The sequence below is a fragment of the Corvus kubaryi genome, unplaced genomic scaffold (assembly GCF_017639235.1).
Source record: "Corvus kubaryi isolate FWS band 111438036 unplaced genomic scaffold, C.kubaryi_AGA036_p1.0 68, whole genome shotgun sequence".
Classification (NCBI taxonomy): Eukaryota; Metazoa; Chordata; class Aves; order Passeriformes; family Corvidae; genus Corvus; species Corvus kubaryi.
Genome location: NW_024582056.1, coordinates 17,253,993 through 17,280,923, shown reverse-complemented (window position 1 = coordinate 17,280,923; position 26,931 = coordinate 17,253,993). Strand labels below are relative to the sequence as shown.

The 26,931-nt window shown below is 41.1% G+C and overlaps 1 protein-coding gene across 17 annotated transcripts in view; it reads right to left on the bottom strand.

Moving 5' to 3' along the window:
• Positions 1-26,931, bottom strand: part of LOC121674511 (poly(rC)-binding protein 3-like) — a 520,331-nt gene that overhangs the window by 384,490 nt on the left and 108,910 nt on the right. For 16 of the 17 annotated variants that reach the window (XM_042048906.1, XM_042048910.1, XM_042048911.1 and 13 more), the window contains one exon: positions 25,483-25,620. The gene's annotated coding sequence lies outside the window, so the exon portion shown is untranslated. Of the gene's footprint in view, positions 1-1,460; positions 1,504-25,482; positions 25,621-26,931 lie in introns of all 17 variants that reach the window. The other variant, XM_042048894.1, reaches the window with a different exon arrangement.

The window sequence follows — 26,931 nt, the reverse complement described above, 5'->3', positions numbered from 1 at the left end:
TGCACAGGGCCCCACATTGCTCCCAGAGTGGAGAAGATGGAGGCCTGGTGCGCTTACAGGATATTGGGAGGGCTGTGCATGGTCGCTGGCTGGGGGTGGTGCTGCTGCAGTGCCTGCCCTGACTGAGCCCATCATCACTTCTGTCCTGGTGCTGTCTCCATGCTCGGCCCTGCTCCAGCAGGTGCTGCCCCAAAACCCTATGTGTGTGCACCAGTGTTTGCTGGCAAGTCTGTGAAGCAGCAGGTAAGGGTCAGACAGAATCCCCAGACTCAAATATCGCTAAGTTGACAGTTTCACGGAGAGCAGTTTGTATGGTTGTTTCCAAAACCAGTGATATTTACTTTAGTCCATCATGCTTGCTAGTCTATCTAAATTACTAAAAGAAATGTGGCCTATTATACCAAAATTCAAATCTGCTATTGGTATGAATTTACTTATTATAGAAAAATTATCCAGCTAATTGAATTATAATCAAAATATGAAATTGATCTTTAAATTTTCCTAAATTTTTTAAAGAGCAACTAGAAATTCATCATTACAGAAGGAGATGCAAATAGATGAAGAATTCAGATCCATTTTTTTTGTTAATCTACCATCCATCTGTTAGACGATTATAGCATTATCCAATAAAGCCTTGACCACACAGTACAAACAAACAAGACAATCATGTGTCTAATAATTAACATGCAGGAGGGGGTTTTTGCATGAAACAAGCCACATCACTTTATTAGCACAGTTTCCCTAATGAATGCAAGTTTTATCATAGACTGGATACTGTAAAATATTTTTAGGTCAGGAAAAGAGCACATAAAGGCCTTAAAGAGAAAAATAACATTAATCAGTACCTTCATTAGTTGCATGCAGATCATAGATCTTTCTGATTCTAATTGTTAAAAAGTGGGGCATAACCAACTCAGTCGTAAATTCCCCAGTGCAGACACACAATTTTTACATTCGTTGGAGGATACAGAACTCATTAGTGGCAATATGTCAACCATCAATTTCAAAAAACAAATTCAACAATGATCTGGGAAAAAAGCCTGCCATTTTAATGCAACAGTTACTATCCTTATTAAACACAATTCCTTAGAAGTGGAGCAACTGTGGTAACAGACTAAACAATAGAATCCTGATTCTCCTCCTCTCCCTCCAATCATCAAATACTGAGGAGAAGCTTTTGTTTAAATTGCTTAGTTACTGCCAAGTTGTTTACTGACCTCTTAAATTTTATGTTACAGCATGCTGCTGTGGTAAAACTGTGAGCACAGATGAAATAGCTGCCTTAAAAAGCTTCTCCCCACCCCCACCTGCCCCTCGTGGTATAAGGAGCACAATTCACCAGAAGACTACTAAATTCCATATTTTTAAGACAAGGAACAGCTGCAGTGGGCTAGAAAGGAATTATAATGAGGCCCAAAGCTCCACTTGTAGGGAAGCTCCCTTCAAGTACATCAACTTACCAATTACAGTTGCAGAAAACATTCAAGACTGAGATGTGAGAGCCTGGAACAAAGAAGAAACAAGGAAACCTCACTCACCCATTGCCATCTCTGCAGCAGGGATAACCTGCACGCTTAGAGGCAACAACACATAGCGCCACAGTGTCAGAACAACCTGTTACTGGTTTTTTTTCTCTTGGAAGAGGAACATACCACAATGAAGATAGGAATGTCATCTTTTATCACTGATGAAGTCTGCCTATTTCTCATATATGCTGGCAAATACTAGGAACAACCAAAATTCCCTTTGGTGGAGGGCCTCCCTACTGCCAAATCAGATTGGCCCACAGTGCTGTATCTCAGAGCAGAACCATCTAGCTGGAAAAACATGAGACACTACACTTAAACTTGATGGTTATTACTATTATTGTGTCAAAACACTTGGTGTGATCTGTGCTTTGCACAGAGGAGGAAATATTTAACACACTTGGGAGTGGACTTGGGCTCAGATTCATCAGCTTCACCTTAGTCCCTGGGAAGGTGACAGAGCAATTTGTCTTGGAAACCATTTCCAAGCAGACAAAGGGCTCAAAGGTGTCAGCCTGTATTTGTGCAGAGCAAATCATGCTGAGCCTCTTCATCACCTTCTGTGAGGTGACCAGTTTGGTGGATTTTGTTTGAGCAGCGGATGTTGTTTACCTTGACCTTAGTAAGGCTTTTGACACAGTCTCCTATAACATCCCTAGACAAGCTGACAAGGTATGGGTTAGGGAAGTAGGCAGTGGGGTAGATGAGAAACTGGTGGAGCTGCTGGTCCCAGAGAGTTATGATGAATGGCACAAAGACCAGCAGGAGGAAAGTCACTACTAATGTACCCTACAGGTTTACACTGGAGCCAGTACAGTCAACACCTTCAGTAATAACCTGGATAACAAAACTGAGTGTACTCTCAGCAAGTCTGCAGATGGTACAAAGCTGGGAGGAGTGGCTGATACACCAGCTGGTTTTAGTCTGTGCTATTCAGCAGGAATGTACCGTCATTCAGCAGGACCTGGACAGACAGAGAGGAATCTAATTAACCTCAACAGTGCAGGGTACAAAGTCCTGCATCTGCAGAGGAGTAACCCCAAGTGCCATTACATGCTGGAGACGAAGTGTCTGGAAAGCAGCTTTGCGGAGGACAACCTTTGGGGGTCTGTTGAACCACAAGCTGACCAAAAGCCAGCAGTGTACCCTCATCACAAAGTCCAACAGCATCCTGCCCTGCTTAAGACTTTTGTGAGCAGATCTGGCAACTTGCTCTAGCATACTTTGCTTGAGCAGGGGGGATTGGGCCCAAAGATCTTGAGAGGTTTCTTGCAGCCTCAACTGTTCTGTGACATTCTATGTGAGCAGAGATCTAAGTAGCATTGGCATTATCTTGTTGAACAATGTCATAAGACAGACCTAGAGGTTTTATTCGGGTCTTAGGACCAGACTGGGCAAATAAGATGACTAAGAACCTTATTAGCCACATTAAATGTTTCAAAGTTAGTAGCAAGTCATAGAGGTTACCTCCAATGAATGCTACAATTCAGACCACAATGAGGCTCTTTCATTGCTCACTTCTGGAATAAACAAGAGGGAACATTCAATGTTTAATCAGTGGACCCACAACACCATAGGAGCAAAATCAAGATTGATATATCCCATTCCAGAAATGTTTCCAAATAATTTATTTCTAACAACAGAAAAATACTTCAGCATCAGCACTATTTTGTTCTTTATAATCTAGTGTTGTTTGGTCTTCTATTCTGCAAGCACCCAAGCTACAATTTGTCAAGAAGTTTGTACTAATACATTGTTATACTCCCTGAAATGGTTCGAAATTACTTTTCTGGAAATTGCGATGTTGCAATGTTAAGAAACCAATATTTTTCTCCCTATTTGAGATGGAAACAAATACTCTGTTCATCAGTGAGACTGTTGTTGTAGGTCTGTAAAACACCTGACACCACATACCAGCTAGAAGGGAGGTAAGAAGAGCAAGATAAATCTCTGTTGTGATTTATAATCCCTCTGAACCCCACCCCAGGCCTTGTGCTCACAGCTGAAGGCAGGTATCAGGCTGTTACTCTGGGGCTGAGCCCTTTAAGAGAAATGAGGACCGAAAGTGAGTGGGTAAAAGCACAGCTTTTTCTTACTTTTCTGTTTGTGTGAGAAGCATATTCATGTTCTTTCACTGGACAGTTAAATATCAAGTTTACTGGAGAAGTAATTGACTAAAGGAGTCAAAATGGTATGCAGAAATTGCAGTCTCAAATCTATTTTCCCTGCAGCTTATGTCACTCACTGTGTCTTAATTTTGTTGTTAAGACCACCTAATTATTTAAGAAATGATGGTATGTCCAACTGACACAGAGCAGATGGCTCAGATCTCTGCAGGGGCAGCAGTGCTGCACATCTGGCTAGAGCAGATACAGCTACTGCCAGGGAGAAGAGGGAAGAGTCTGTGTAATGGTAGGACTCTATAAATTCATCCAATAAAGTAACCCAAGAATAAAATGACTTGCTTAGAGAACAATAGCATCCCACTCCACACAACAGCTGGACTTAAATAATGCATTAGGAAAAGGCAAAGGGTAGGGTGGAATTATTCAAATTACTAATGGAGCACTGACTTGAGAAATTAAATTCAGGAAAATGCTTTTATTGGTTTCAGTAATACTCACATTACTCCTTTACAAAACAGTAAGGGAACATGGCTTTAAAGCTTCCTGAAAATGGAATTAGTCGTTAAATAAAATTACCCTTGGACAAATTCAGCAGGTATCTTGTTTCTCAATTTTAAAGGCAGAAGGGAACGGGAAAGCAAGAAAAACTGGGAGATAACATTGAACACAACTGTTTAGCTTGCCCTAAGGATCTAAAGCGTTGTAATAAAACATCAGTGGATCTGAAGATGCAGGATGGAAAAACCCAAAGACTTAGGGACTTAAATTAAAAAAAAAAAATTAGCAGAGACTTTTACATTTGCTAGAGACATATTTTTAGTGGACCATGTTTTTTAGGAAGGTGTTCAAGTGAAAAAAGGATAGGCAGCGCTTGAAGATAAAGCAGGACTAAATTCCTCATCTACATCCTTATCCTACTCCTTTAAAAAGTCACATCATCATTGTAGTAGAATTAATGGAAAGGGAAAATCTCACCACTAAAAGAGCCTCAAACTAGTATTAGATTTTTTCCTGTCTCCAAAATGTCATAATCACATGCATTTCATTATGCAGAGTAATGGGCTAGAAATAAGTTGCTGCATGCTTGTGGTAAAGATGTGCTGTGTGCAAGTGCAAAACAGATCTTACAGAGAGAATAGACTTTAAACAGTACAATGTGGAACAAGTTCTAAGCTTAAACCAAAGCCAGTAATAATTTATACTACCAGGTACAAAACATGATTGAAAACAGCACCTGTGTTCTAGACCTCATCCTAGACAAGTATCAAAATTAGTATGGAACAACAAAGATTATATCATTTGAGTCCTATGCTGAAACAATAAAAAGAAAAACTTCTATTACACTCTTAATTGTGCATATTTGAATCTAGAGTTACAGCTGACAGTGATGTTATTTCATACATTGAGGCTTAACAGGGAGTACGATGGGAAAACAGAATGTGAGAACTTTTCTATAGCTTTGATAGATTTTGTAGTTAAAACATGCTTTATTACAAGGCTGCAAATGGCTAGACAGGAACATCTATTTCACAGTCTTAGAAGATTTAATAGCTCTGTGCTAACACTTGTTACATTTATCTCAGAAGTTGCCCAGGAAATTTATTATAATAATGCCAGAAGGAAAGTGGGAAAAATAATGCAATTGTTTTCTCGGTACTTCAAAATGGGAACAAAAACAGAAATGTGAACACTTTATTGAGGCCCTGAAGTATACTATATAGCACCTGTTAAAAAAACAAAACCAAAAGAAACCTAAAATACCCATCCCTTTATCTCCAAATGCAACCTGTCCACATACTTGGTAAGAACTGCTGTCTTAACTAAGGTTGAAATGGATCTGCTTACATCTCCTCCTTATGTCTTCTCTCAGGGTCTTATAGGAAAAAGTAATAAATTTTAACCCTTTCTCTCATGTGCCAAGATGCTCACTGAAAAGGCAAAGATGTGGGAGAATGGATGCAACCTATATATCAAAAAAAAAAAAAAAAAATCTTACTTTGTTGAGAACTGTCATCCCCTCAGCGGAAGGAAACTGGCAGTGACTACTTTGAGAAAGGCCCTTGGTCTAAGGGGCATCTTTGGTCTAAATGAGCTGGAAGCTCATCTTTGGTCTAAATGAGCTGGAAGCCTGCTCTCATGCGAGGTCTCCTTTGCTTTAGATCTGCTGCTTGGTACTGAGCCAGTCACTCACCATTATGACCTAAGCAATATATGAATCACATGTTTAGAGTTCAGAATCACAGGATGAACACTTTCAATATGCCAAGTCACTAGGAATGAGGCTAAGTTACAGCCAGTTCAGAAATTTCCACTTATAACTATTCTTGCTTATACACCACAGCATTTAGACATCCTAATCACGGGCCCAGACCCCACAATATTTGATCCTGTACAAACATGAAACAGAGGCATCCTAAGTAGCTGAAACAGATTTACATTTCCAGTTCTTAGAGCAAAAGGTGGCTCTAGGTTCTACAACGAAGCAGAAATATTGATGTCTGTCTTCGTCCTAGCAAAGCAATGTGAGCCTATTTCTGTTCAGCAGAGACTGTCATTTTAGAAGCATTCCTAAAAGTAAGGTTTGAAATTAAAAACAGATATGGGACCAGACCATACAACATACAGGGATTTTTCATACAACGACATTTATGACCCCAAATTCTCACAGTTGCTAGGGTCACTAAGACCTGATATTGATAGAAAAGCCTTCTTTTACATTAACAGTGGCAGGCTGTATTTAATGAGTGAGAGCCTGGTGCTAACTTCCCACTGCCTGGTACATAGATTCTCAAGATATTACGTTTTCTTGTGAACAGAAAAAAATTAAAACTCCAACTCCTGCAGTGATGGTCATGGGGCTTCCAAAGGAACAGAAAAGCATTAGAGCTTTTGTTTGTGCAGGTATGGTTTTGACTGATGTAGGCAAGGACACATGCAGGTTGTGAACCTCCAGAAAACACCTTTGACCTGTACTAAAAGCAACAAGTGCACATTTTGAGGGTTTCTGTGGCTCAAAAATCCACATATATACACTATGTTTCACTGGCCTTCAGAAGTTGGAATTGAGGGGTTTTTTTTTGTCTCATAAATTCTCTCCCCCATCCCACTGGGGGGCTAGTGAGTGAGCAGCTGGGTGGGGCTTAGTTGACAGCTGGGATTAAAACACAACAGGATTCTGGCAAAAATCTGGTAATTTTATTCTGACAAAATCTGCATTTAACATTTCCAAACATGTGATACCTTGATTAAAACAAGCAAGTAGCAGGTAAATTTTAGTGAGGAAGCACTATTCTTGTTTGGAAGTTTTCATGGGTAGGTCCCATACTCCAATTCATCTTGAGGAGATAAAAAACCCCTTGACAATGAATAGGAAGAAAGTGTTAAACAATGGTCATACTACAGTTTAGTAAGCAGTCTCTCATGTGGGGATCCCTCAGAAACTTGAGGGTACATATGGAAGTTTAAACCACTAAAAATAACCCAGACCTTATATTTTACCTTGATATTAAACTTACTTTTAGAATGTATTTTTCTAATACTTAATGAACCATTTTAACAAGGGACTCATATTGTTCTCAGCTGATGTACAGTTTATGAATACTAAATCCATTTAAAAGTTAAATTACCTTTGATATCCAAACTAACACTTCAAAGAATAAGAGTCTTTTATATACACATATATTAAATAAAAGTGATTAATACTTACTTACATTTGTAAATCAATCAAAAAATCTGAGCAGCATGTAGTGTAATCATTTAGTCTAACCAGTCTATACTGTCTGCAACAGCTGTCTCAGACGGTTGGTCTTATAACCACAAGGGTCTGGGTAGACAATAAATATTCTGCCAAACATACTGTTTTATAAAAGCTGAAATACTTCAGTAATGCTATAACACTGTCAACCAACATCTTTTATATTTAATCAATGGGACTCGGGACTGAAAATAGGCCTTTTGACATGAACTAATTTTGTACTGTCCAAAGGTTTGTTTTCCTTTGAGCACAAAATTACATATTTCAAAACCTCTAATGGTTTCATAAAACTGAGCTAGAATCATCCACGCTGCTCCTTCATAAAATGTCTAGAGACCTTATTGCAAATTATTACATCTCCTTAAACTCATCACTTAAAAGCTTCAGTAGTCAAAATATTTTACACCCGAAGTAACTATCTTAGTTCCTTATCCTCATCTCTTTCAGTAAGAAATTATTACTTGTATTTTATAAAAGAATGACAGTGTGGATTGGCCCCTTCCTCTTTCCTAGCTGCATCAGTGTTCACAATGTTCTTATTTCTATTGTCCCAAGTATTGCCTGAGGAGTATCAGCACCTTTCCAGCAATTCAAGAGGTGAGAAAATGGGTCCACAAGAGAGAAGCAGAGCACATTGTTTGTGGGAAACTGCTAGAGGACCAAAGAAAGAAGCTCACATGGTCAGACTTGGGATACCTTAAGAGACCTTCAAGTAACAGATATATCAGTTTACACATCTAGCCCATGTTTTTACATATGTGTATACAGACACATGATTCTGAACTAACACATACTACAGCCTGCAGAGAATATTCTAAAGTTTTCAAATCCCAAAAGTTTGAAAATAAGCAGTACTATAGAACCTACATAAGTACATCCTAAAGCATGCATTTCAGCCTTGATAGTGTCCAATTCCCTTTCTCAGATATCTGCTGCGTGGAATTTTTTCCCCTTCGGGTGATTTTACACAGATTAGTAGCATTTGTGGAAATTCCAATACAACAAGGAGCCCAGATTGTTATATTTGTCCACAGGGTGTGGAGGAAGCCCCTTTTGTCATACCACAGTTCTACAACCACAGGAACTACAAGGAAAAAGAAGTAGAGAAATTCTGCAGTGACATGAGAAAGCTCTGGCAGGTGCTTCTAAATGGAACACAGATTCCGGATGCCATCCGTCAGCTCTGACCCCACAAAAACACAATTGTGAAGCCCATGCATGCCAAGCCAAACAGCAGAGTGACTTGTGAGTAAGGATGACTCAACAATAAAATTGGTTTTGCCCATTCAAAAGTCATCAAGATGACACTCAACCATCACATCAGCAAATGTCAATTGGATGAAAGTTATCATTATTTCAGAAAGTGCAACTCTGCCTCAAAAATAAATCAAGATTTCAAAACCTACAAAGTGGCAAGACAAAAGCTGCATGCTTCATTTTCTACCTTGGCAGACAAGCCTATCAGTGGGACCTCCACTTACACAGGCTGGTGTGAGCAAGACAAAATACCTAATCCTAAGGTCTTTCAACACCCTCCGTGAAATTTCATTCTCTTTACATTTCATAGCAATAACAGAATTTCCATGAATTTTGAATGCCTGTACCACAGAACACAAGTGTCTGCCCCACCCTGGCCCTAAGGCTTTGGGCTGTCTCAGCTGCATTTGCTCCTCTTATCCTTGTCACCTCTCTGTATCAGAGCAGCTCCAAACAGACATTGTCTACAAATGAAGGAACATGCTCCCCCTTTCCCCAGAAAAGTGGAAAGTGTTTCCCAGCCTGAACTGCCCTCCAGCCCTGGGGGACTAATATTTCCTGAATTAAGGACCAGTCATTCCCCTGGGTGAGGAATCCCACTTTGGGCAGGGGAAGAATGTCAGGCTAGACAAATTTTAAAGTACAAGTAGACTCATTAGCTCTTATGATCACCACTAACTACCAGGATATGTGTTGGAGAAGCCACTTTTGATAGCCTTGTACAAGCTCTGAGCGTGTTCCCTGATACAGTACTTACAAGGCTTGCAGACAGCTGTGAAGCATTTCCAAACAGGCTGTTACAAATAATTCTGAATAACTGTCATTCAGCAAGACTTTACAGACATTGTTGCCTCCTTAGAAAAAAGATTGACAGAGAAAATTAAATCAATACAAGTCTGAGCTTATCCTTGGCTTCAGTGTGAGATTGAAAACTGAGCTTCAAGCATTTTGCACACCTTTGTACTTTCTTCAAGGTCTGCATAGCACTGACCAAGCCTGAGAATTCTTGAGCTACTCTAGGTCCTCAATAACATTACTTGAATATTATCTAGTAGGTGAAATAGCAAGAAAGCATTTTTCTGCTAAAATCATTAAAAAGAAGGTTTTACGCTGTCTGGGCTCCTCTGTCAGCCTCCCTATTCCTTGGCAGCAGCCAAGTCCCACTGCCCTGTCTGACATCTAAGAGATGTCATTAAAAAAAAATATCTGAGACACTCCTGCTCTGCCAACATTGAACTCCTGCCTTCAAGTCTTAGAGGAAGTTTAAAATTCTTTACCTTTTGCAAGATTAAGAGCAGAATGAGCCCTCCAAAGGTAGTATTTCAGAAATATATAGAAAATAAGTCCATTTAGTACAAGCAGGTCTATAGCAGGTCTTAGCTTTTGTCTTTGTCATTTGACATCATACATTAAGAACTGAGAAGTAGTAAGATTGCATTATAATGTGCTCCCTTTGCACCCATAGACATTAACAGGAATTACCACTCTAAACCAGGAGCTAATCTGCTAGTCAGAAGAACCAAGATTATTCTGATAAAATACAGAAATTCTCATCAAAGGATGACCTTAGGTTTCAATGGTTCTGAGATTTAGGGTGCAATCCCTTTTATCTGGAATCAGATGACTAAAATAGGTCAGATTAATCCCACCCTGTTTCTCTCTAGCGACAATACAGAAAGCCCAAAGTGGCCACTTCCAACACGGGCGCAGAAAGAAAGATGAATCTCCCCTTACTCCAGAAGTCTACAAGCTACCAATAAGCTCTGTCTCCATAGGAGAACCCAAGGTGGATCAATAAATGTTTCTATATTAGGAAGTATCGATTCTGTAGAAATTGTTGGAAAAGTAATTTGAAATGCTGAGTCGTAGTAGTTTGACACATCCTAAAACAAGAACAATTTTTAAAAACTGAGAAAGTAAGTAGACAGAACACCTAATTGAATTTGCCAAACAAAAAACCCACCTCTCCACCTCACTTACCTGAAAAGACACATTTCAAAGACCTTAATTTGTCAATTCTCACAAAAAAAAAACCCAAAAAAAACCCCAAAAAACCAAACCTGAGGAAGTTTCACATACAACAAAAAGCCAAAACAATTTAAGATAAAGGGCACTATTAGCAGTAAAATAAATATGAATAAACTGGCTTTGAACTTGCCTTAGTGACAAAAATTAGAAGGCTTCCAATTTTCACAGAAGCTCAGCTACAGAACAGCCAGCCTATAAAAGAGCAAAGAGCCCTGCTAAATTGAAGATATACTATAACAGCCTTCTCAGAGATTTATATACTACAGCAGCTGTGATAACAAGAGGAAAGACAGCATTACTTAGGAGGTCCTTTCCAATCCCATGCTCCTAATTTGAGTTTCTACTAAAAAGCAGAGGTCAAGCTGATCAAAGAGCAAATAGTACCAGTGTTCAAGTAATTCAAGATACAATGTCAAATCTCTCCTTTCCCCATCTCACCCACATCTCAACCTCTTCTGTCTTCACCTTACCCTAAGACACTAGTACCAGAGAGACTAAGCAGGCCTGTTGTTTTCTGTAATTAAATCATCTCTGTCCTGATAGCAAAAAATGAAAAAGACAACTTCCATTCCCTCTTCCTTTATCTACCACAGCAAGAATGCTCTACATCTACGCAACAGAAAATAACTTCAATACACCCCAGCACTACCCTTACTAATGCACTGTATAATACCTCCTTTCAAAGCTCAAGGACAACACAAATAAAAAAAATCTAGTAACACACTTCCTTTAGGAAACTATACATTATTATATATACTTATGGTAACTAACAATCAGAGATAATCTAGGAAACACGCACCACTTTCATTTGCAATGCAGGTTTACCTCACCAGAAGAGTTTGCTTGTCTTGCTTGCACAGAGCTCCACAGCATAAATAAACCCTAGTGCTGCCTGGTAGGCACCAGCTAAGAGCTGGCTGTAATGAGAAGAGACATTTCACCTGGGCCATACAGGAAGGTTCTTCTCCTCTTTGGGAGGATAATCAAATATCAGAATTAATGAAAACAAAGCAGCAGCACCTGTGAAGGTGGCACTGACATTCAGAAAAATGGATCCCCAAGGAAATTTTCTAGGCAAGACTGTATAGTATATTAGCGTATATGTTACCTAAGTAAAAATAAAAATATAAAGCAGTTGCAATCTCTGCACTGAGGTCTGGACTACTATAAGAGTTTTGATACTTACAAAAATGTTTTAGAAATGAAAAAAAAAAAGGATGACCATACCTATAGCAGCATTTTTTTAAAACCCCACAAACTTCAAACCTACTCCCATATCAGAAGAGCAGACAGCACCCAGAAGCATGCCTAATCCTCAGATCCAACATGGCTAACTCAGGAGAGGGGTGCCATGCCGCTGCCACTCCTCTTGGTACTCCCTGCACTGCTTTACACTATGTTCAGGAGGGAAGAGGCAGGGACTTGAGGTGCCTGTGGCTACATGAAACTTGCACAGGGAGATGCAAGCACAAGGGTTGCTGGTAACAGGGGTAGAAGATGTTCTTCAGTATGACAAAATGCAGTAAGAAACTCACTGTGGTCTGGCAGGGAAGACAGGAGTGTGATGGGACCAGGGAATTGTGGGTGGCTGCTGGTGGGAAGAGGGGAGTTTTGTGCGGTGTTAAGGTGGTGGTTACTCTAAGGGGATGTGTTTGTGCAATAGGTGTTTAGAATTCCCATTTAAGTTTGATTAAAGGACGAGTTTCTTCAGGCAATTACTGATGGAAAAAGTCATTATTCAATGGAGTAGGAAGTGACTCAGGACAGCAGTCACATCCCTTTAACTCTTTTTGGTGAACCCAGATTGATTTCACTGACCAAAGTCACATTATTTTTAGTTAAACTCTCTGACAGAAAGCAAGAACGATTCAATCCATGTTGTGGCTGAAGCCTTGACTTAGTGCTCCTGTGAGAAGATGGTGGTGGACAGTTTGTATGAGTTGTAAGTGCAGGGGGAGTGTATTTGGGTAACTAACCTTTCACCTGACTAAGCACTAAGAGGCTCAAGGGGGCAAATCACTGAACCTAAGCAACTTACTGAAATAGAAAAGATAAATAGGAGTGACTTTACATGATCCACTCACAGCTTGAAACTAGTCCAGAATTCAAAGAAGACTGTACTGACTTCGAGTGAACCTCATTATGAAGAAAGAATATGGTGTTATAAATAGGAAATGATATGTAAAGTATCCCCTCCAAAATGCTGCTGAGCCTGGTGAGTAGGTATATAGTGAATATATAGGTTATTTCTGGACAAATGACTTTTCAAAAATTACACACTTAATTTCTCTGAGATGCTAAAAAGAATCATTGCTGCTCTTAGCCAAGTTCTTCCCCCCTAATTGCAATATATCTGCTATTAGCCAATTCCCCTGGCCTCTCCAGCTCTCACAGTAATCTGAACCTAGGATAATGTTTTTCATTTTGTTTTTTTCTGTAGACAAAATCAGGAGCATTTCCTTTCTGACAGCACGACACAGGCTACAGACAGCCTGGCGCCAAAGCTTTCTGCAAATCAATATATTTAATGCATTTAAAGTCAGTAAAATCTCCCAGGTTAGTCCCGGGTTGCTTGAGGAAAAAGAAAGACGAAAGGCTAGGGAACAGTGAAGATATGGATTTATTATTTCATTTGCTTACTTAAGGATCTCTCCATTTTAACAAAAAACTATTTAAGTTTCTATGGGTTTCATTTTAGAGTATTTTTCTCAAAAAGTATTGGTAAGCATGGAGAAAAATTTAATGTATTAAGTGGAGTCAGATACACTGAGAGACAGACTGGTGGGAGGCTTGTTTATGTGCATGAACACCACACAGTGAATAAATGCCAAAGATTGTGGGAACAAAAATATTACCAGCCTGATCATACCAATTTTCTTTCTTCCCATTTCCCATATTTATTTTTTTCACTTGAATATTGCTTCAGTCACTGTGGCCTTTCCCACTGGCTTTCCTCATTTACATAAGTTGCTCCTCATTGTCATTAACCTCCAATCTTTATTGCTCCAAATGATTATTTTTGCTCGCCGATGAAGTTTTACTGCCTCTTAAATACAACAGCCAGAGGCAATCACACAAGTGAGGAAGCCAATCATTCTCCTATGAAGTTCAACAGAATTGGTTTTCTTTCATTCAGCCTCAAAAATTCCCCAGGGATTTCCATTTAACCTACCTACTTTCCACCTTCCACTCCACAAAAGGGTATAATAAGAAAAAAGGAATAAGCCTCACTAAAAAAGCTGCCATACTGTTTAGTCTCAGTTCATACCCACCAAAAAACATTAGATATGTAAAACTTGAAAATACCATGGAGAAACTGCTACCTTGCTGTCAATCTTTAAATGATACTAAATAATCATACCTCAAGTTCACTCTATGTCTTGCAAAACAAGAATTTTTGTTGCTCATAATTGGAAAAGCAACTTAATGAACTTCAGTTCTATGCACAACATTGGGCTGCCAAAAAGAGTGAATGAAATAACATATTCCATCTTAACACAGTATTAACTACAAAGCTCAAGCACACACTGCTTTAAATGCAATTATTAATGGTTTCATGTTAATATTTTAGCAAGAATGAATGCAATTATTTCATCAAAGTAGATGCAGTGGGAGGTAAGCAAGAAGAAGTAGCTGTTACTGGTTTTTGGGAAATAAATTTAGTCTTCTTTTGTATGCGTTAGATGGTTAGAAAGAGAAATGTTGCCTTTCTGTTACATCAAATGGTCTGTGATTAAGTCCCAGAACTCTTGTGCTTCCTTCTGTCCTGGGTTGCAGTGTATTCTATTACCATCCTCAGGAGCTGTTGAAATCAGGTGGGGCAGTGTTTCCTTGCCTCCTCCCCCCAGACTATCTTTCTGTTAATGGCCCATCATTGTCCTTCCGCATGACTCAGAGATAACTCCCTCCAGACTATCTTCTGTTAATGAGCCTAATCAACACTTGGCCTCATGACTCATTACCCCATTGTGAGATGCTCCACCCAGAGGGAGGAACCAAGCATCCCATCGTGGATATAATCTGGGACTCTGAACACCAGAGACAACCCTTTCCACTGGAGCTACACAGTCACCACTGGATTTTCTGAGGAAGAGCAGACCCCTCTACTACAGGATCACTGCTTCAGAGGACTGCAGCCACCATTCTACCAGACTGCTACCACCACCCTGCCTAACAGGGTGTCAGGTTGTATCTTGACTCTGTCAGTTTGAACCAGTGTTTTCTTTTACTATTTTTTCCTTTTCTTTAATTTCCATTAAATTGTTATTCTGACTTGGTGCCTCCCACTGGTTTGTTTTCAAACTAGTACACCTTCTTCAGTCCAGATTAACCCAATAATATTTGTGAAGTGTTTACAATAATTTTTATAGGGTTTTGATTGAAAATCTGGAAGTGAGATACAAGGTACTTCACACAATCGTTAAAGTTAACATCACTTATTTTGCTGAGTACATCCCATTCTGCTAAAAGTCCTCAACCTTGGTGTGCTATACTACTACAAAAAACTTGGTCCTTGCTATAAATTCCAGGACAGTCTGACTACATCAGCTCTTGGGAATGGCATTTTGTTCCTTTGTAGCAAGTATATGCTATATATTTATTATATATGTATAAGCATATAAATGATATCATTTGGGTACAGAGCAGTAGAATAGGAGAGAGCTAGAGGAACAGCTTCAGGTTTTATGCATTTTTGTCTTGTGCTTGAAACAGCAGAAACCAGCTGCAAATATTTCACCCTGGGACTAGGTCTGCCTGATGCCATGGTAGAGGTACAAGGCAGCAGCCCAGCTCCCTGCATGTCTCTCCCTATCAAGTCAAATGGCACATGCTCTGCTTCATCCAGAAGCTTTATGTGATACCAATCAAAGTTCCTAAAGAACTCAGTGATCAAAAATGTGATGATCCCCTCTCAGAAAAACTGTCTGCTTTGGGCCCTGAGACTTTTGTGCTGTGAGGTTCTTGTGATGGAAAAATCTGGCCTGGAAACAAGTAAGCAATAAATATTTTCACATTAATTCACTTCACAGTGCTAGCTCTCCTCTACAAAAACATCTCATTGAATCAGCTCTTCCTAACTGCTTGTCCCCTGTTACTCAGCAATGCACAACAGAATACGTGCATTTTAGAAAGCAAGGACCATTTCCCTTGTGTCTGTTCTTCCTTGTGACCTAAAGAAATCACTTTTTGTCCATGTTTTCTGAAGGAACAGCTGTTTTGGGGGGTTTGAGTGCTGGAGAGCTGGCCAGAGTAACGACACATGCACCGATATGATTTGAGCATTGTTCTCCATTTATTGTTTAACTATACAAGCTTATCTCTACTTTTGCAAAGATTCACGCCCAGTCCCTCTAGATGGCCTCTAATCTGTGGGGGAGCTGACCGGTGTATTGCTTTGCCAAGGACTTTCAGGGCTGCCTGCAGCCAGGTGCTCTCCAGGCTCGCCTGCAGCCAGGGGCCAGTTCAGGGGTTTTTCCTCAACAACCCTGGGTTGTCCAATCTTTCCAGGGGTATCATATGCCCATGTTTCACAAGAAATCCCTCTACACATCCCCCGTTTTCTTTTGGGGCAACCCAGGCCTGGTTGATGATCTTTCGCAGCCCTGCTTTAATGCAAGAAAAAATGCACCCAAATACTATTAAGCCTATTATAACTACAAATAGCAATTGGCAGCTTTCTACTACTAAGGTACACAGCTATCTGGTGATACCTAGACTCTTAAGCTAATCTCTAATAGGGTCGTCTGCCTCCTGAAGGTTACACAGGCCTCTCTTCACCACACCGGAAACAGGCTACTCTGCCCGTCCGGGGATCAGGAGGTGGGCCAGCGGCCCTCGCCCCCTTTTTACTTTGCGCCCCTCCTGTCAGAGCTATGGTGATGACTTGTCCCTGCTTTTGCAGGACATTCTGCAGCGTTGCAGTAAATGCAGCTGTTTGCGACGACTGCTCCACACGGCTAGCACGCACGAGCATCTCGTCTACTCCCGCTCCCTGGGGCAGCGTGGCAAGAATCGTCTTAGTTTGCCTACTAGCATTTTCAAAGGCAAGGGTCTGGAACATTTGCTCTTGGAGCTCTTCAGAGAGCTCAGTTGCATCCTTCTAGGCTATTGACAGACGGTCAATGAACTGACCATATGGCTCCGACAGCCCCTGTTGGACTGCTGCATATGGAGGAGACTTCTTCTTTTCAGGTACTGACAACAAGGCTTTGTGGGCAAGAGTCTGTGACAACTGATGAATGATTGTGGGCATGGTCAGCTGCATCACCGTCGCTCCAAAAGCCCCGCTCCCAGTTAGCATGTCAGCTTGGATCGCACACAGTGGGTCTTGCGTATCACCTTGGTGTTTGCTGGCTTCTTCTTGTGCTAGCTGCTTCCATGTTTGCTCCCAGAGCAGGAACTGTGAAGGGGTCAACAACAACTCTGCATACAGGACATCTGCTGTAAAGATAAACTGCAGGATGCTCCGTGTAGCTTCGGACTGGAGGCCATGTGTGGAAACTGTTTGCTTCACTTGCTGCAAGATCTTCCAGTCATGGGGCTCCCACCTTGCGGTGTCCCCCTGTATCAGTACAGGGCAGGCTAGAGCATCTACGGCTTGCCAATCTCCTTCAATGATTGCGTTACGGACAACTCCGTTCCATCTCCTTCGCAATGGATCAGTCATCGCCGTCGGGGCTGATGGAGGCAATGGCCGCACCTCTCCTGCGGGAAGGGAGGGGCCCTAGGCCCTGTGCCCAGTTCTCCCGATGGGAACGGAGGAATTCTGGTGGCTGTCTTGACCAGTGGGTCCTCGGGACGCCGCAGTGATGATGGTATGGTTTCGCAAGCCTTAGACTCCAGCGCATCCTGACGCGTAGACAATTCAGCAAGCTTCTTCATTAATTCATGCATCATCTCTTGGTGCTTCTCCTCCTGTTGGAGCTGACCCCCAGCAGCCCTGGTCGGCTCTGGCTCTGCAGGCGACAAAGTTGCAGAGGCTGCTTCGCAGTCAGACGATGATCCACTGACCAGCAGAGGGGAATGGCACGCTGCCGTTTTTGGCCGGGACCTAGGACCTCTCGTTTCTCCTCTGCTCGCCCGTGCCCTGCCCCCAAGGTCGGGAGCCTGTGTTCTGCCTTTGCAGCCATTTCTCCTTCAGGTGTCTCTGGGGTAACTTTCTTCCCCGTCGCGTCCAGCAGCTCCCACAGCGAACGTATGGGTGCTGTTGTTCCCTTCATCGGTCAGCCCGCAGTCAGCCCGAAGAATTGCACAACCCTGGACTCTGCCCTGGCCTCCGGCTGCCGCTCTGTGAGACCCCCCTCTCTTTCCTTTCCGGGGCTGCCACCCCCCAGTGCCTCCATGGCTGCTGCGGCCACCTTCCTCTCTGCTTTCATTTTTGCAAGGGTATTAGTCACAGCTTTCCAAGTTAATCCCAGAGCTTTTGCTTCTTTATCTTCCTTTCCACCCTCAATTGTGGACAGCTGCAGTCTGTTTCCAACTTCCCACCACTCTTCGGTTGAGAACAAAAGCGAAGTGCATTTCAAAAACCCTTGTTCCCGGGCCCACGTAATTAGGGCATAGAGATCTCGATCTTTTACAGTCTTGCCTTTCTTAGAGAGGATACTGGCTAGGAGACGAATGCCAGCCTAGTATTCCATAGCTTCTTACCTGCAGGGGCTCGCTCGGCTGCACGAGCTCCGGTCTCCAGCTCCACTCAGCTTTTTGCTGGGACACTCCTGCTCTAGCTCTCCAGGCTCCTCACCACTGGTGCAATGATTCAGTTTTGCCGCATTCAAGCGAAACGCATTTAAGTGAAAACAAACCGCATCTAAGTGAAAACAAACCGCATCTAAGTGAAAAATCACTCGAGTCCCTGTTCAGGTGCCAGGTTTTGGGGGGTTTGAGTGCTGGAGAGCTGGCCAGAGTAACGACACATGCACTGATATGATTTGAGCATTGTTCTCCATTTATTGTTCAACTCTACAAGCTTATCTCTACTTTTGCAAAGATTCACGCCCAGTCCCTCTAGATGGCCTCTAATCTGTGGGGGAGCTGACCGGTGTATTGCTTTGCCAAGGACTTTCAGGGCTGCCTGCAGCCAGGTGCTCTCCAGGCTCGCCTGCAGCCAGGGGCCAGTTCAGGGGTTTTTCCTCAACAACCCTGGGTTGTCCAATCTTTCCAGGGGTATCATATGCCCCTGTTCTGCAAGAAATCCCTCTACAAGCTGTAATATCACATACACCTCCATGCTAAAAAGAAAAAAATATGTACAATGGGAATTAAAAAGGACCATTATACCCAAACAGGACTTTAATCTGATGCATTCTCAGGGATCTCAGCTGTAATTTTTGCATCTACATTGCAAACCTCAAACTTTGCACATTTCCCAGTCGATGAAAATATCTGTTCTATCTCTTAACTTTCAATATGGCATATTTAACACTGTAGCATCTAGGGAGTCCAAACTATACGGCTATAAGCTCTTAAGAAGGGATAGACAAGGAAAGAAAGGTAGTTGGGGTAGCCCTGTATGATAGGGAGTGTTTTCACTGTCTAGAGCTTAATGATGGGTTGAATGTTTAGAGGGAAGGCCAACAGGGCAGATATCCCAGTGGGATTATGTTATAGAACTCTCAAACCCTTATAGAATATAGCAGGGGAGGTTTACATTGGATTTTGGGAAATATTTTTACACTGAGAACATTGGTACAAGTTGCCCAGGGAAGTTTTTGAGTCACCATCCTTGGAGGTATTTAGAAGACATGTAGATGTGGCACTTAGGGAGGTGGTTTCGTGGTGGACTTGGTAGTGTTGGGTTAATGGTTGGACTTAATAGACTTAAAGACTCAGAGGTCTTTTCCAACCTTAATGATTTTGTGATTCTAGTACTGAGTCAGGCAGACAGCAGAAAATATACTCTGCCTCCAAATTTTGTACTCTTTTATATGCTTGTACTATACGTAAAAACTCCAGTATATTCCACTGGTATAAGGACCAGAGGCCAATTTCCTTTCTACTATATATTGGAATGGCTCAACCAGTTGACTTCAAATAACCCATGCTATTTCATTCCAGTAAGGAGTTTGTCCCAAGGGTCTTGCTAACAGTTTTGATCATAAACACTAAAAGGATAGTAATCCTCAAGCTCAAATGAATTTACACACTAGATTTCTATGGCTTAGAAGAAGCAAACGCTGTTCAATCTACTATGAAAAGCAGGAATTTTTCTAAAAAATGAAAAAAACAAACAAATAGTGTTGTCAAAATATGCTTGTATATGAGGTCTCCAGAAATTATTCACTCCTAAGCATAAGCAGGGCTAAATATTATGGATAGCAACCCATAGAGATAGTGCTCTTCTGGAAGCTTCTCGCGAGGAAGGCAAGTGCTGCAATCTTTAAACTGTGACTTATGCAAAGCTGAAAACCCACTGAAGCCACCAGGACCATTCATCTTGTTGTGGGGTGATATATGCCTGTGCTTCACAGTGCAAGACTACAAATCTCAAGCATTGTAGGGGGTAGCTGATACCACACTTACTTTTTTGTACCCATAAAATGAGTTACACCAAGAAACTTTAAATAATAGCAAGATGTGAATCACAGAATTGTTAAGGTTGGAAGGGACCTTTGAAGATCATCCAGTCCAACTCCTCTGCCAAGGCAGGGTCACCCAAAGCAAGTTACACATGAGTGCATTCAGGTGGGTTTGGAATGTCTCCAGAGAGGGAGACTTCACAACCTCCATGGGCAGTCTGTTCCCTAGGCAGAAGGTGCTCTGACACCCTCAATGTAAAGAAGTTCTTTTTCATGTCGAGGTGGATCTTCTTGTGTTATAATTTACAGCCATTGCTCCTCAACCTGTCACTGGGAAACACTGAAAAGAGTCTGGCATCATCCTCTTGACACCCACTTCTGAGATATATATATGCACTGATGAGATCCTCTCTCAGTCGTTTCTTTTCTAGACAAAACAGGCCCAGCTCCCACAGTCTCTCCTCATTAGAAACAGACGTTTCAGACCCCAAATCACCTTTTTGGCCTCCTCCTTTTCTTCCTTGTACTGAGGAGCCCAGAACTGGACACAGCTCTCCAGATGTGGCCCCACTAGAGCTGAATAGAGGGGCAGGATCACCTCCCTCCACCCGCTGGCCACACTGTTCCCAGTGCACCCCAGCATCCCACTGGCCCCCCTGGCCACAAGGGCCCTGCTGGCTCATTGTCAGCCTGTCATCCACCAAGACTCCAGGTCGTTCTCTGCAGAGCTGCTCCCCAGTAGGTCAGACCCCAACCCATACTGGTACTTGGGATTATTCCTCCCCAGGCGCAGAACCCTGCACTGGCCCTTGTTGAACCTCATTGGATTTCTCTCTGTCCAACTCTCCAGCTTATGAAGGTCCTGCTGAATGGCAGCACAACCCTCAGCTGCATCTTCCACACACCCCAGTTTCATATCAGCAGCATAAAATGGTACAACACAGTACTTCTGTAGGCCTAGATTTATTGCACATATTTAATTATTATTCTGAAGAGGAGATAATAACCAATCACTAATTAAGTTAGTCAGATATGATGAAAGCTGTTACAAAATTTTGAGAGACCTCTCATTCAAACGGGAACTGCAATGGCAGGGAAAAATGCCAGGCAGCTGATTAAAGGTCTGGTGATTAAGTAGAGTAACAGGAACTTCTCATGTGGATTGCCAGATCTTAAACTAGCTATTATAACTCAAGGAAAAATCACAAGTTTAATGTGAACAAATCCTTGCCTAAAACACACATCTGCTCAAAAGGCATCAATATCAGCCTCAAAAGATATTAAGAAAGGTAGTACTGGAGTTATGACTTCTTATAACTCCCCGGAACAGCATTTTCTTCCTGGTTACCTACCTTAAAAACAAAAAAACCCAAAACCAAACCAACCAAATAAATAAACAAACAAACCAACAAAAAAACCCACCCCAAAACCCAAACCAAAACAAACCAAACCAAAAAAACCTCAACCAAACAAACAGCAATAAAAAAGAAGAAACAATAGCTGAAAAATATTATGACAGTGAAAAACTTGCTCAAAAGACAAAGAGACATACTGAAGACAAAAGATGAAAGACAAAACAGAAGTCCTTTTCTACATAACCATTTCTCAAGAAAACTCATTTTTACTCTTTCTATTTGGCTACAATTCTGTAAACATCTCTTGGAAGTTTCTATTGTAATTGTTGCAGAGGATCAAAAGAAATGGCCCCAGTGTTTTCAATGAGACAAAGAATATGAAGAAACACAATAATACTATACAATAGTAAGGAGAATGTAAAATACAACACTTTCAACAGAGCATAATTAAATCATGTTAAATATTGCTGTGAGGTGCATCTATAAGTCATAGGTTAAAACTGTGAAGATGACAACATATTTTTTCTGCTGAGCTTGACAGTACTAGGTGAAGTTAACGTGAATGCAAATGCCCAACCAGAAATAAAATCTAAGCTATTTCATCCTGCAATAGTCTGGAAATAACACTTGTTGAAATTACTCTAAAATGAGACTCTTAGTACCATATGTTGGTAAGAGAATAAATCTTATTTCTTTAAGTGGGTTCTTGATCAAGAGGAAGTTAGGAGCACATAAAAACTTTCGCATCTAAATATGAAAACTATCACCAGAAAATTCAGTTCTCACTCTGTCTTTGAAGTCCCAGAAACAACTCCAGCTCAGCAACAAGATGTTCATCTCAAGTTCAAGAGCCTTTGTGAGCCTGAATCAACACCTAAGTCCCAAAATCTCAGATCTGCTCTGGCCTGTTTTCTATGATGTAGCTGGAAGAAGTAGTATTCTGTACTACACAAATGTAACTTGGAACACTCACTTGAGTGTGAGGGATCCCATTTCCAGGCTCTCCCCACCTGGAGGCAGTGTGGACACCACCTGTCTAGCAGAACTACAAGCTGGTTTGGAAAACAGGATTTGGGACAGTTTCACTAGCTATGCTACAGCCCTGCCAGAGTGAAGTTGCAAATTTCATTCAGCTGGAAGAAAGGAGAGAGAGGATAGCATAGTCCAGAGGCTGGGCAGCTTTGAAAGGGAGGGAAGAGCCACTGGTTTCACACAAGCAACAAGGTCCCATATATCTGTTGGGCAGCTGTGGCACCCATGAATCCTGATGAGTCCTTTTAAAAAATCCTGCTATGGGGACCTACCTCTGGAGACGGGCCCGGACTCCACAGCCTGTAGGCACTGGACGCCGCTCAGCCTTTGCTATGGGCTATTTCAAGGCTGTTTCTGCTGCGTTTGCAGGTTTCCACCCAATTCTGGCATGCACTACTGAGGGAGATTGTGTGTCCCAGCTTCATGTCTTTATCCAGCCTTCCTGGGACTGGCTACTGAAGACACCTGTTTCAGCCCTAAATATGACAGCCGAGAAGCACAGAGGCTACATCCTGCCCTTTGTTCTTACAACTAAAGCATTGCTGGCCCAGCAGTGTAAACATGTCACAATTCTCCCACCAACTGCAGTGGGAAGTGCACTGCATCTTCTATGCTTTGATTTAACTCTCCTCTCTATCTTGCAGCTGAGAACAAAAGTGTTGTTGTCCTTGTGAAAACTTTCCTTACCATACTAATACAGTTGCTAACAACAATGAAGGAAAGAAAAAACACTAGAAAAGAAGTGCATTACTTAGACAAAATAGTAAACCATAATCACAACAGTGACAGGATTAACTGTGAAACCTTTAATTATACATTTAATCATTTGCCAACATCTAATTTTCCTTGTCGTAATGTTCATGAAGCTTCAACAAGATTTGAATTTGAGGTTGATATTATGTGTGAATTGCAAAAGCAATACTTATAGAAATGGTTTTAAGAATTAAAAAAATATTAACTTTAATCTTCAACTCTGTTGACATCTTACTGAACACCTTTGTTGCTCTTAGTCACACTGGCCCTCATTTTGGTGACATCACTGTGTCAAAACACATCAAGTCCATCTCTATTGCACAGATATTATATAAAATAAAGTAGAAAACTAAGGGGCAAATAAGTGGTGGCTTAGAAAGTACAATAATATATTAAAAAAAGAGTGTAATAACACTGTTGAAGACACTGTCATTTGTGAAGTACCGACAAACCTGTGCCCCCAGGCTGTATCTGCTCCACCTCCTTTTCCACAAGGAGGCAAGAAGCAGCTGCTAGAGCAGAAAAGTGACTCATCAGCATCTGAACAGCTTTTCCTATGGATTTCAGAGTCCCAAAAGAAAGAACACGGCTGGTTGTTACTGTTGGGTTCAGAGTGGGCAAGCGAATTACCTGATTTCTGTAAAAATTCTGTGCACTGAAGTCATCTTCCAGCACACTCAGAGGAGTACTTACAGAAATCAAAGTAACTCAAAGCACAACAAAAGGCAAAAATAGCAAAATTTTCCTTTTTCTAACTGGAGCATAAGGCAAAGTCCAGACAACATTTGCATTTAGACAGATGCCCTCAAAGAATGTGGAGTAGGAAAGTGCAGACTTTCGCCAAAGTCAAAATATTGCTTATATGCTAAGAAAAACAGCCTAACATACTAAACACAATATCTAATATGAATTCTAAAGGCACTATTGTACTGCAAAGTTTTGCTCCCCCTATCAGAGAGCAGTTGAAGTTGGAGTTGAAGGAAAGATCTTGTCTTGGGGAGTGCCTTTTATTTTTGTTTTATCATGTTGTAGGCTTTAGTAAGTTGTCACATGGTTCCTAGACAGGGTGGATCTTCAAACAGCCAAAACTGAAATTCAGCTACTTTTTTCTTTTCTAAAAACAAGTTTACACTGGACATGGTTTGCAGGAAAAATGGGTTTGCTGTACTCATGCTTTTCTGCCCCACCAGAGAGGAGAGAAGCATATGGGGCCTGGCCAATGTTTTGGGTGCAGAAATGGGCAGGACCAAATACAGTGGGGAAGCATTAACCACCCCAATGCAGGAAGGCAACATTTTTATTATGTCTTTTGCAGAGACACAAACCACCCTACAGAGGACTCTGAGGTAATCTTCAGGTCATCTTTTCTGCCACGTTCATCACCTGTTTCAATTTGCAACACCTTTTTGAAAAATAGGTCATCCTCTGTACATGTGACTCTTGATTCCCTTGAATTGGTTTGCTGGTACTTGACAGACCCCCTGGCTCACTGCTGTGAACTGGAGGAAATGCTCCAGAACCTGCTACAGTCTCTGCTTCTACCATCTTTTGGAACAGGCAAAGCCAGAAAGAAAAGGGGATCATTTAATTACTATCTGACTATCACATAAGGCTACTGCATGTTTGCTTCTCAGCTAGGTAATTTTTTTTAATTGTGTTTTGTAAATAAGAAAAAGTTGCTTAGGAAAAGCAGGGAACACAGGCTCACATCCATAGGAATCTAAGTACAGACAGCACTGGGGAAATGAGTTTTCTTCCTTTCTTTCCTCTTTTGGATTTTTTTTTGTTTCATGAGGAGTTTGGACTGATTCAGTAATAGATATTTCTGTTTCACCTACCCAATTTGAAAATAGCCTTAACATCACAGCATGCATTAACCCCCCTTCCCTTCACAGAACTACCTATCTAGTAAATGCATGTTCAAGGCTTAAACTGCAAATATAGGAGGTGTTTGGCTTAGTACTTCTGACTGCGTGTGAGGCACCAGTGTCAGAGTCCTGAAAACACAACATATTTTAATCTTATTTTTTCTCCACAATTACTCAGTAAGTAATTTCTGAAGCAATGATTAAAGCAGGCTCGCTCATTGTGTGCCTGACAACACATGACTGAGATGACAGGACATTTACTCACCCTGCCAGCCAGATGATCTGTAGGTCTTTGGAGTTTTTCTGTCTTTCTCTTCTCTAGTCCACTCATGTATCAGGTTCCTCAGAGATATGGAACAGCCAAGTGAATTTACTTTTCTTGCTCTGTCTGTAAGATAGTTACCTGCGACAGAGAGGATAAAGAGACCAAATGTGGCATATGAAGGCACTGGAACAATAATTTCCAATCATACCGTACTTCAGGTAGCTCCTACCTGCTGCCTTCAACAGTAGCTACTGTTGAGGAATAAAAACACCAAGAGTTGGTTTGAAAATAAGCAGCCTGGGGGAATTACTGTTTAGTAAGGGTCAAAATGCTTCACACTGCCCTATTTAGTCATAGAGAAGTAATGTGTGTGAGGACATTTTTCAATGGTTTAATTAATTCTGCTAGTTAACAGAGTACATTTTAAATAAGGGGTTTTTTTTCATCACTGTTAAATGCATTTACTTTCAGTTTCTATCCCAATGTTCAGATACTACAATGATCTGAAGCATTAATTCAATCTCACCATTCTACACATGTTCTCTTCCCTGTACCTTCTCTAAGCTATCTTTTCTACTGTTTTTCACTCCAGAATGTCCAGAATGAAGATTATTCACTGGTTTATGGTTTTTTTTGGAATACCTATAGACTATTCCTCTTTAAGGATGAACTGCTCAGACCTAAAGATATTTCAAAATTGTGACCAAGCATTTCTGTTTCCCTCTTTTCCTCCCTGTACCACCAAGTAAGCTGAGGGAGACCAGTTTAAAGCCAAGCGTGGTAATCATCTATGGCACTTTTCTGCTCCTTTTCCTTCAAAAATACATCTGGTAAAGAGGTGGAAGAGGAGAATTTGGAACACACGCAAAGATCATATCCTCTACAACCACTGGACTGCAATAGGTCAAGGAGAGAAAAGCAAACATGCAAACCCCAAACATGCTGCAATTAAGAACATAATAAAAAGCAGAAATGGGCAAATGTCTAGCTTTGTAGAGATCCCCTGAATAATTTTTCTGTTTTGTCAACTGAATAGCCAAGATACAGAAGTAACTGAGGAAGAAAGAAACCAAGAACAGGTCATTATTTAATTCCGTCACAAAGTCTAAAATACAAAGGACTTTCACTAGGGGTTACTTCAGAGGTAAAACTGGAAACTTCTCTTCAGAGAGTTTTCTATTAAAGGTCATGGGTATCAAAATCTATTGTCTTACTTTAGATCAGTTATAAAGCTACTATAAATAAAGTCTCCTATATGGCACATTGTCATTGATTCCCACTTCAGTGTAATCAGCACTGGAGACACAGGAAATTCCTAAAATAAACAGCAGTATTCTGTATTTACTGCACTTAAAAAGGAGTCAGTGGTTCTGTATTTATATTTTAAGATATTCATTGCAATAAGAAATTCATTGTAATTTAAGATATGCATCATACTTGCTATTGAGC